This window comes from Engraulis encrasicolus, chromosome 12 (genome assembly GCF_034702125.1).
Source record: "Engraulis encrasicolus isolate BLACKSEA-1 chromosome 12, IST_EnEncr_1.0, whole genome shotgun sequence".
Taxonomy (NCBI): domain Eukaryota; kingdom Metazoa; phylum Chordata; class Actinopteri; order Clupeiformes; family Engraulidae; genus Engraulis; species Engraulis encrasicolus.
The window spans coordinates 18,248,362-18,255,861 of NC_085868.1; the positions used below are offsets into that span (position 1 = coordinate 18,248,362).

The following is a 7,500-nucleotide window of genomic DNA, read 5'->3' on the forward strand; positions in this document are numbered from 1 at the left end:
TTAACCACTAGTCCACGGCTGTATTTATTAGCAAAGATAAAGTAAGGAAGGAAGGAAGGAAGGAAGGAAGGAAGGAAGGAAGGAAGGAATAGCTGAAGGATTGAAGAAAGCTACCTTAAGTTTTTCATAGGTACTATTTGAACATGTCTGATTATGTGCATGAATAAGACTAGCATCATCATTTCAGATGTGATATGAAATTAAACAGATGTTCTGACAGCATGCTTGTGTGTATCTTTGTGCTCCTGTGTGTGTATGTGTTTGTGTGTTTGTGCATACGTGTGTGCCTTCTTGGCTGCTCTGTTGCAGAAAGACTGTGTGAGTCGCTGCTCTGCAGACCAGTTCCGTTGCCATAACAACCTCTGCATCTCCTCCAAGTGGCTCTGTGACGGACAGGAGGACTGCAAGACCGGAGAGGACGAGTTCAACTGCCAGGGCACCACCGGTGAGACTATGACCTGACTTATCCACAACACCTACAAAAGAGGGTTGGGAGAATTGGTTTAGGGATGCCAACAATTAATCGGTTAACGGATTTTAGTCGATTAAAGCGTTAATCAATTAACACTATTTGCTGTTAATTGGCAACTCAACTGGTGACACCCAGGTGAAATGGGCCTGACGAAGTGAGTGTGAAGAGTGGGACATTTCAATAACCATTGGATTAAATAATATAAATAGAAATTAATTTTAAAAAATGTCCTTTTATCTCATTTTTTTATTTTTAGATTTAATTGTGTTTTCTTGCCATTGAAATAATTTGAGAACATATTTTTTAAAACTACATAAAATGTATTTTGCAATGCAACACCTAATGCAATAATGTCAATTTCCCAAGATGTTCCAGAATGGATATGTCATTTCAATGAAGCTCCTCACTTACGACTATTGTATACCTCTGGGTTGGCATGCCAGTATAATATAAAGTGAAGTGAAAGCCCATTGGGAAACTCCAACTCCCATTGTCATTGTGACACAGCACTCCACAGCACACAAGTGAACACTGCACACTGCACACAACGAAATTGCATGTATGCCTCACCCGTGCAAGGGGGCAGCCCTCAGTGGCGCCCCATGGGGAGCAGTGCGGTGGGACGGTACCATGCTCAGGGTACCTCAGTCATGGAGGAGGATGGGGGAGAGCACTGGTTGATTACTCTCCCCACCAACCTGGCGGGTCGGGAGTCAAACCGGCAACCTCTGGGATGCAAGTCTGACGCCCTACCGCTCACCCATGACTGCCCTACACTTCACTACAGTATTTAGTACAGTGTCCATATCTATATGAGGAAGAATATAACCTCTTGCCAAAGGAGGCAGGGGATGTGCTAGGACACCACTCTTGAAACTTGGTAGTCGGAAACCCTAACCTCCAACTCCGGACAGTGCAGTAGAACGGGTACTCATATCAGGGTTCTGAAACACAAACTCGGACCAGTTTGATGTACTCCGAGTTCTTTAAACATTATTGTCCCCAACTGTTACAATAGAATGCATTTACAATGGATGTCGGAAGAACGAACTCGGGTCTACGAGTTTCAAAATAATGACCTCCATAAAGTCGAGGCTTGACATTTCCACTGCACCACTTCACAATCGGAGGTGGCTAGGGTGGTGGTGATGGTCTTTTAGACCTGCAACTCCTGTAATATCTCTGGGGTGAGGTGCCAGTTAAACAACATCACCTTTGCACTGCGCTGTTTCCCAGCCCTAGCCTCCTCTCTCCTGTATATTTCTGTGCATGAGGACAGAGTCCACAGTCCTGCCAGGGCTCTAGTAAGGCCATCACCTCTCCTCTGCACTCTACAATTTCCCAGAGGGGAGGATGTCTAGACGTACAGTTTAGCTGGCTCACTAAGGCCTTCAGTCTGGGAAACCACAGGGACCTTTGACCTGCTGCTATTGCTAAAGGAACCAGGCCAGAGCAGAGCAGTGCAGTGTGAGCACATCCAGTACTGTGTGTTAGTTTACGGCACAGTGTGTGCGTGTGTGTGTGTGTGTGTGTGTGTGTGTGTGTGTGTGTGTGTGTGTGTGTGTGTGTGTGTGTGTGTGTGTGTGTGTGTGTGTGTGTGTGTGTGTGTGTGTGTGTGTGTGTGTGTGTGTGTGTGTGTGTGTGTGTGTGTGTGTGTGTGTGTGTCTGTGTGTGTGTGATTATTGTCAGTCTTATTTTATGTTTAGTTTCATTGCACATTGGAGACACGATTTCAAACCTCTGTGCTAAACCTCTGACATGGATGTTTGACAATAAAGTAACACTTGACTTTGACATAGTTTAGCCTGGAAGATGTTCTGGACTCACAGCTTCTCTTAGGTTCAGCTACTGAATGTGTGCTTATACAGCATGGTTGTGTAAGCACAGTGCTTGGCAATGCATGGCCTTGCTCAGGGCTGGACTGGTAATATGGCATACTGGGCATTTCCCCGGTGTGCCGACCGTCCTCTGGGGCCAATGCTGTTGTGTTGTCTTGTTTTTATCCAGACCAACCCAACATTTAGATGGTGCGTCAAAATTGGTCAAATTGTTTTTTCATCCCAGTCCAGTCCTGGCCTTGTATATTTGTAGTGAACCAGTTTCAATCAAATGTAGCTGGTGCTTGCTGAATCAAATACTGTGTCCTTTCCTAGTTTTTACAATAAAGTACACTTGACTTGACATCCTCTAGCCTGGAAGTTGTTCTGGACTTGCGGCTCCTTTAAGGTTCATCTACTGTACTGTATGTGTCCTTATACAGCATGGTTGTGTAAGCACAGTGCATGGCAATGGATAGCCTTGTTTACATATTGTGAACCACTTCAAATCAAATGTAATTGGTGCTGAATCAAATACCTTACCCTAGTGTTCATTGTCAACAGATATTCAATGTATGTCCTCATTTTCTGTGCGATTCCAACGCCTATCTTCTCTTGTCTCCATGCCTCAAAGTTATCATCAGTGGTAGAATAAAAAAACCTTGTGAGATGTCAATCACTAGCCCATCTAAAGGGATTACGGTGAAACCTTAGGTGATGCTGCATCTTATTGCTTGAGCAGAGGTAAAAGCTAGCTTCTCATCTCAGTGTTGCTCTTGAGGGAGCATAATAGAGAGTCTTATTGTTGTTGTTGTTGTATAATAATGATGAGAAGAAGAAGAAGAAGAAGAAGAAGAAGAAGAAGAAGAAGAAGAAGAAGAAGAAGAAGAAGAAGAAGAAGAAGAAGAACTGTAATTGTATAGCCCAATTTATACATGACATGCAGCTCAATGTGCTTAAGATTTAGATTAACAATATAAAAAAATAATGAAATGAGGAAAATAAATACATAAATAAATAAATAAATAAGAACATTAAAAAATAATAATAATGAAAGTAAAATCAATAAAATATGGTTGCTTTAGTTTAAAAGGAAGACAAGTAAAGGCAGAAACTATAGGGTCAAACTAGTAATAGCAATAATGAAATATTAAAATGGCATAGTCCACAAGAATCAGACATTTTTGCCAGAGGACATCCTGTTACCCTCTGCTGCCCAAAAAGGTGCCACTGAACCGGGGGGCAATGGGGCAGCTCAACCAGCCGCTGCGCAGTGCACACATACAGTTCTCTATACGCGGAAGCACACACACACACACACACACACACACACACACACACACACACACACACACACACACACACACACACACACACACACACACACACACACACACACACACACACACACACACACACACACACACACACACACACACACACACACACACACACACACACACACACACTTGGGGCGTCAGGAGCTAATTAGGTCCAGAGCATGAGATGGTACCTGGAGGCAATGGAGGGGCTTTGATCAGGTACAGAGGGGTGGTGTGGCGGGGGGTGGGGGAAGCGTCTGATGCAGGCGTCACTAACATGGTGCCCACGGGCTACTGAGACTCATTAACCGGTGGTTAACCAGTTAACCGGTGATCTTAAATGATACAACGTTTGCGTGCCTGATGGGCACAGCACTGAATTTTTTAAATTTTATTTTTCAGCGCAGACAGGACCGGTCATGTCATGTGTTGCCAGATGAAAAATGCTGAATTATCGTACCAAAACCTCAAAGTTATTGTTTTTGGGAGGAAATTATTATTATAATTATTATTATTATTATTATAACCGATTAACCCGTGGAAGAACATTTTAACCGGTTAACCTTGATCCGGTCAACTATTGGTTAAACGGTTACCGGTTAACATTCCTAGTGCCCACCACGGATGTTAATAGATAGTGAGGACTACAAGATTTATGTCACAGTTAGTTCTTTTCCTCATCTAAATATAAGATTATTTCTTTATAACCTATAAATAATATTTCTTTATAACCTATAAGCAAACTGTAATTCAATTATAGTGTGACTTGAGAAAGATGTCAAGATATCAGTAGAGGATTCAGTAGAGCCCTCAGTAGCCCTTAGGTAGCCCTAAGTAGCCCTCAGACCCATAGAGGTTGGGGACCCTGATGCCACCAAATGCGATTCACTTTATGGAGCATGTTGATAGAAAGAAGGAAGAATACGGAGGATTTGATGTACTTATTTCAGTCCCTGCAGGGGATGAGGGGTGGTGTTGTTTTTACCTGGCCATGTGAAACGGGATGGGCCAGGTATTGCAATGACCCTTTTTAGATGCATCCTAGCATCTCTTTAAGAGGGTATGTCTGTCTGTCTGTCTGTCTGTCTGCCGGCCAAAACACGATCTTTGCTGCCATTTTTCGCATGTCCGCCCTCAGTGTTTGGGTGACACCAACACACATCAAATGCATCTACCATTGAGCAGAGGGGCATGCTTTTTTCTATTGGGTTTTTGTTTTTTCTTTTTTGGGGGGCTATTGCTGTCTACGTATATTAGCAACTTTGCACGAAAGCTACTTGATGGTAGTCTGGTCCCAGCCAGCTTCAACTTAATTATCATTCCCCTATACGTCACAAAATTAGCCTATGAGCCCAAGTTGACCTAGTTGGATTTTTTTGTGCTAATTGGGGACTAGTTCAACAGATAGATGAACAGGTGCCTCTTTACTGCCCTCCTTCACCAACCACAGTTCTAAGCTATGATGTAGGCTACTGTTTGTACAGCTTGTGTGTGTGTATGGACAATAAGACTGCAGAATGAGGATTCAGGTGATTCTTTTTCGAGGTCATTTATAAAAAGCTGTTGATGACGTTGCTGTTTTATGAAAGAGGCACCTGCTACAAGCTATAATCCTTCACATTACTGTAGTTTTTCTAATAAATTTGGGGTCTGAGCAGCGGTTTAATTGCTGCTGTCCAATATGCTAAAAATAGACCATAGGCACCCATGGGAGCTCCAATATTGTCCAGGGAGAACATGCTGTTCCAGCATGGGGTTTTGTTTTTCTTTTCCTGCACAGTGAAATGTATACAGTTTTGATTGTTTATGGATTCAATAATCGATGCAATTCACAACATTGGGCCATTTTTTTTAGAGAGTTAGTCTTGAATATACATAGGTCTTTCGTTTACAAACATTTTTGTTGTGAGGACCGGTAAGATGCTAAACAGCCAACCACGTGAGCTCATTTTTTGACCAATGAGAGTTTCCAACAATCAGAGGTTGAACAGTGCGCAGCCAGGGTCGTGCAGCCGTGTTTTCAAATGGATAACAAATGTATGGACATCCACAGGAAATTTGATGATGATGACGATGATGGTAGTCTACACACAAACCATTAAAGGGACACTGTGCAGGAAATGGACAAAAAAGGTACTGCAACTATGCTGCTCATTGAAACTGGGCTGCCTATTGCCAAATTTGATCTTTACGTGAAAGTTAACTAAGTAATAAACAAATATTTTCTAGTATGGTCCAAGTAGAGTCATTTTTGCAGCTAAAAATGGCTATTTTTGGAAATTCAAACTGGCGGACCATGGGGAAGATCCCCCTTTTCATGTATGAAAAGTGCAATTTTTCCAGTCATAATGAATACGAATAATTTGATGCTGGTGTTAAGTATTCATGAAAAAGGTAACATTAGTGAATGGGCAGCATGAATTCTGGAAATAAACAACTGAAAATCTCACACAGTGTCCCTTTAAGTAAACTCATCCAGGTAGAATAACCCTGTGAAGTTAGGGATGGAATTGCACTCGTATCACTGCATGTTGAGCCTTTTTCAAAAGGTAACATGTGAATACAACTAGCAACCAGAAGTCAACATGTAAAAAAAAAAAAAACACTTTCTTGCGAGATACCATTAGCCCCATTCAAATCCACAGAGCACTTAAATCTTGCTTACATAATAGTGTGATTTAGAGTTGTACTGGGGCAGCATCCCTGGTCAGCCATGTTTTTTGGACGAGAGCAGAGAGTCTTGTGGTTGTAATTGCAAGAGGCCATGGAGAGATGCTTAAAAGCTTGCTCCCTCTCTGTCTCTCTCTTTCTCTCTCTCTCTGTCTCTCCATGATGGACCTGCTGCCCTCTAAAGTGCATTGCAGGTGGCGGGGAAGGGGGAGCAAAGAAGAAGAGAAGGGAACATGAGAATAGAGTGGAAAGCATGAAGGAGAGAAAAGGGGTGTGGAAAAGTAATGAAAGGAGAGGAGACGAGACGAGAAGAGAGGAGGTGTGAAAAGGGAAGCAGGTGATGAAAGAAAAGGAAAGAGTGTGGGGAAGAGGAGAGGTGAAAGAACAGAACAGAGTGCGGGGAGAGAGAGAAAAGAGAGAGATAGGGAAGGTAGGGAGGAGAAGGCAAAGGAGAAGAGCTCAGAGCTCTCCAGTGAAAAAGGCAAGGCGAGAGGGAGAGGGAGAAGCGGGGGTTGGCTTCCTGTGTTAATATTGATATTAGTAAACTTGGTAGAAGAGCAGCTTTGGACCACAGGACTCAACGCTCAGTAGGGTTTACACAAGAGTCTACACACACAGAGGCACGCGAGCATGCACACACACACACACGCACGCACACACACACACATATACACACACACACACACACACACACACACACACACACACACACACACATATACACACACACACACACACCTCACGCACCTCAGCACTCCATTTCGTTTTAGTTCATTCTTCATTCAGTCTCAGAGCGTTTTAAGTAATCCAGAGAACCACAGAGGCCCAAGGCCAGGAACCTATGGGGCTTGGATTCATTCGAGTGGACGCCGTTGAACTTAACTTATCTGCCTACGCAACTGAATCCTCTTTTCTGATTGGCTGATGGGGTTGCAACTAATTCCCTATAACCTGTCATGGCATCAAACGTGTGACTAAATTAGGTGAACTGTCGTTACTAATTCTAAACTGCAGGTTGCTATGGGCAAAAGGCAGTCGTTAGTTCTATTGCATTTGTTTATCAAGTCAAGAGTCAGTCGTTAATTGTATCGCATTTGGTTGTCAAGCCAAGAGCCAGTCGTCAGTTCTATCGCATTTGGTTGTCAAGTCTGTCGCCCTAAAAGTTCTACATGCATCTGATAGAGGCGCACTAAATTATTCTGCAGTTGGCATAATAGGT

The 7,500-nt window shown here is 43.0% G+C and overlaps 1 pseudogene; it reads left to right on the forward strand.

The window, feature by feature from the left end:
* Positions 1-7,500, forward strand: part of LOC134460381 (low-density lipoprotein receptor-related protein 1B-like) — a 372,315-nt pseudogene that overhangs the window by 255,905 nt on the left and 108,910 nt on the right.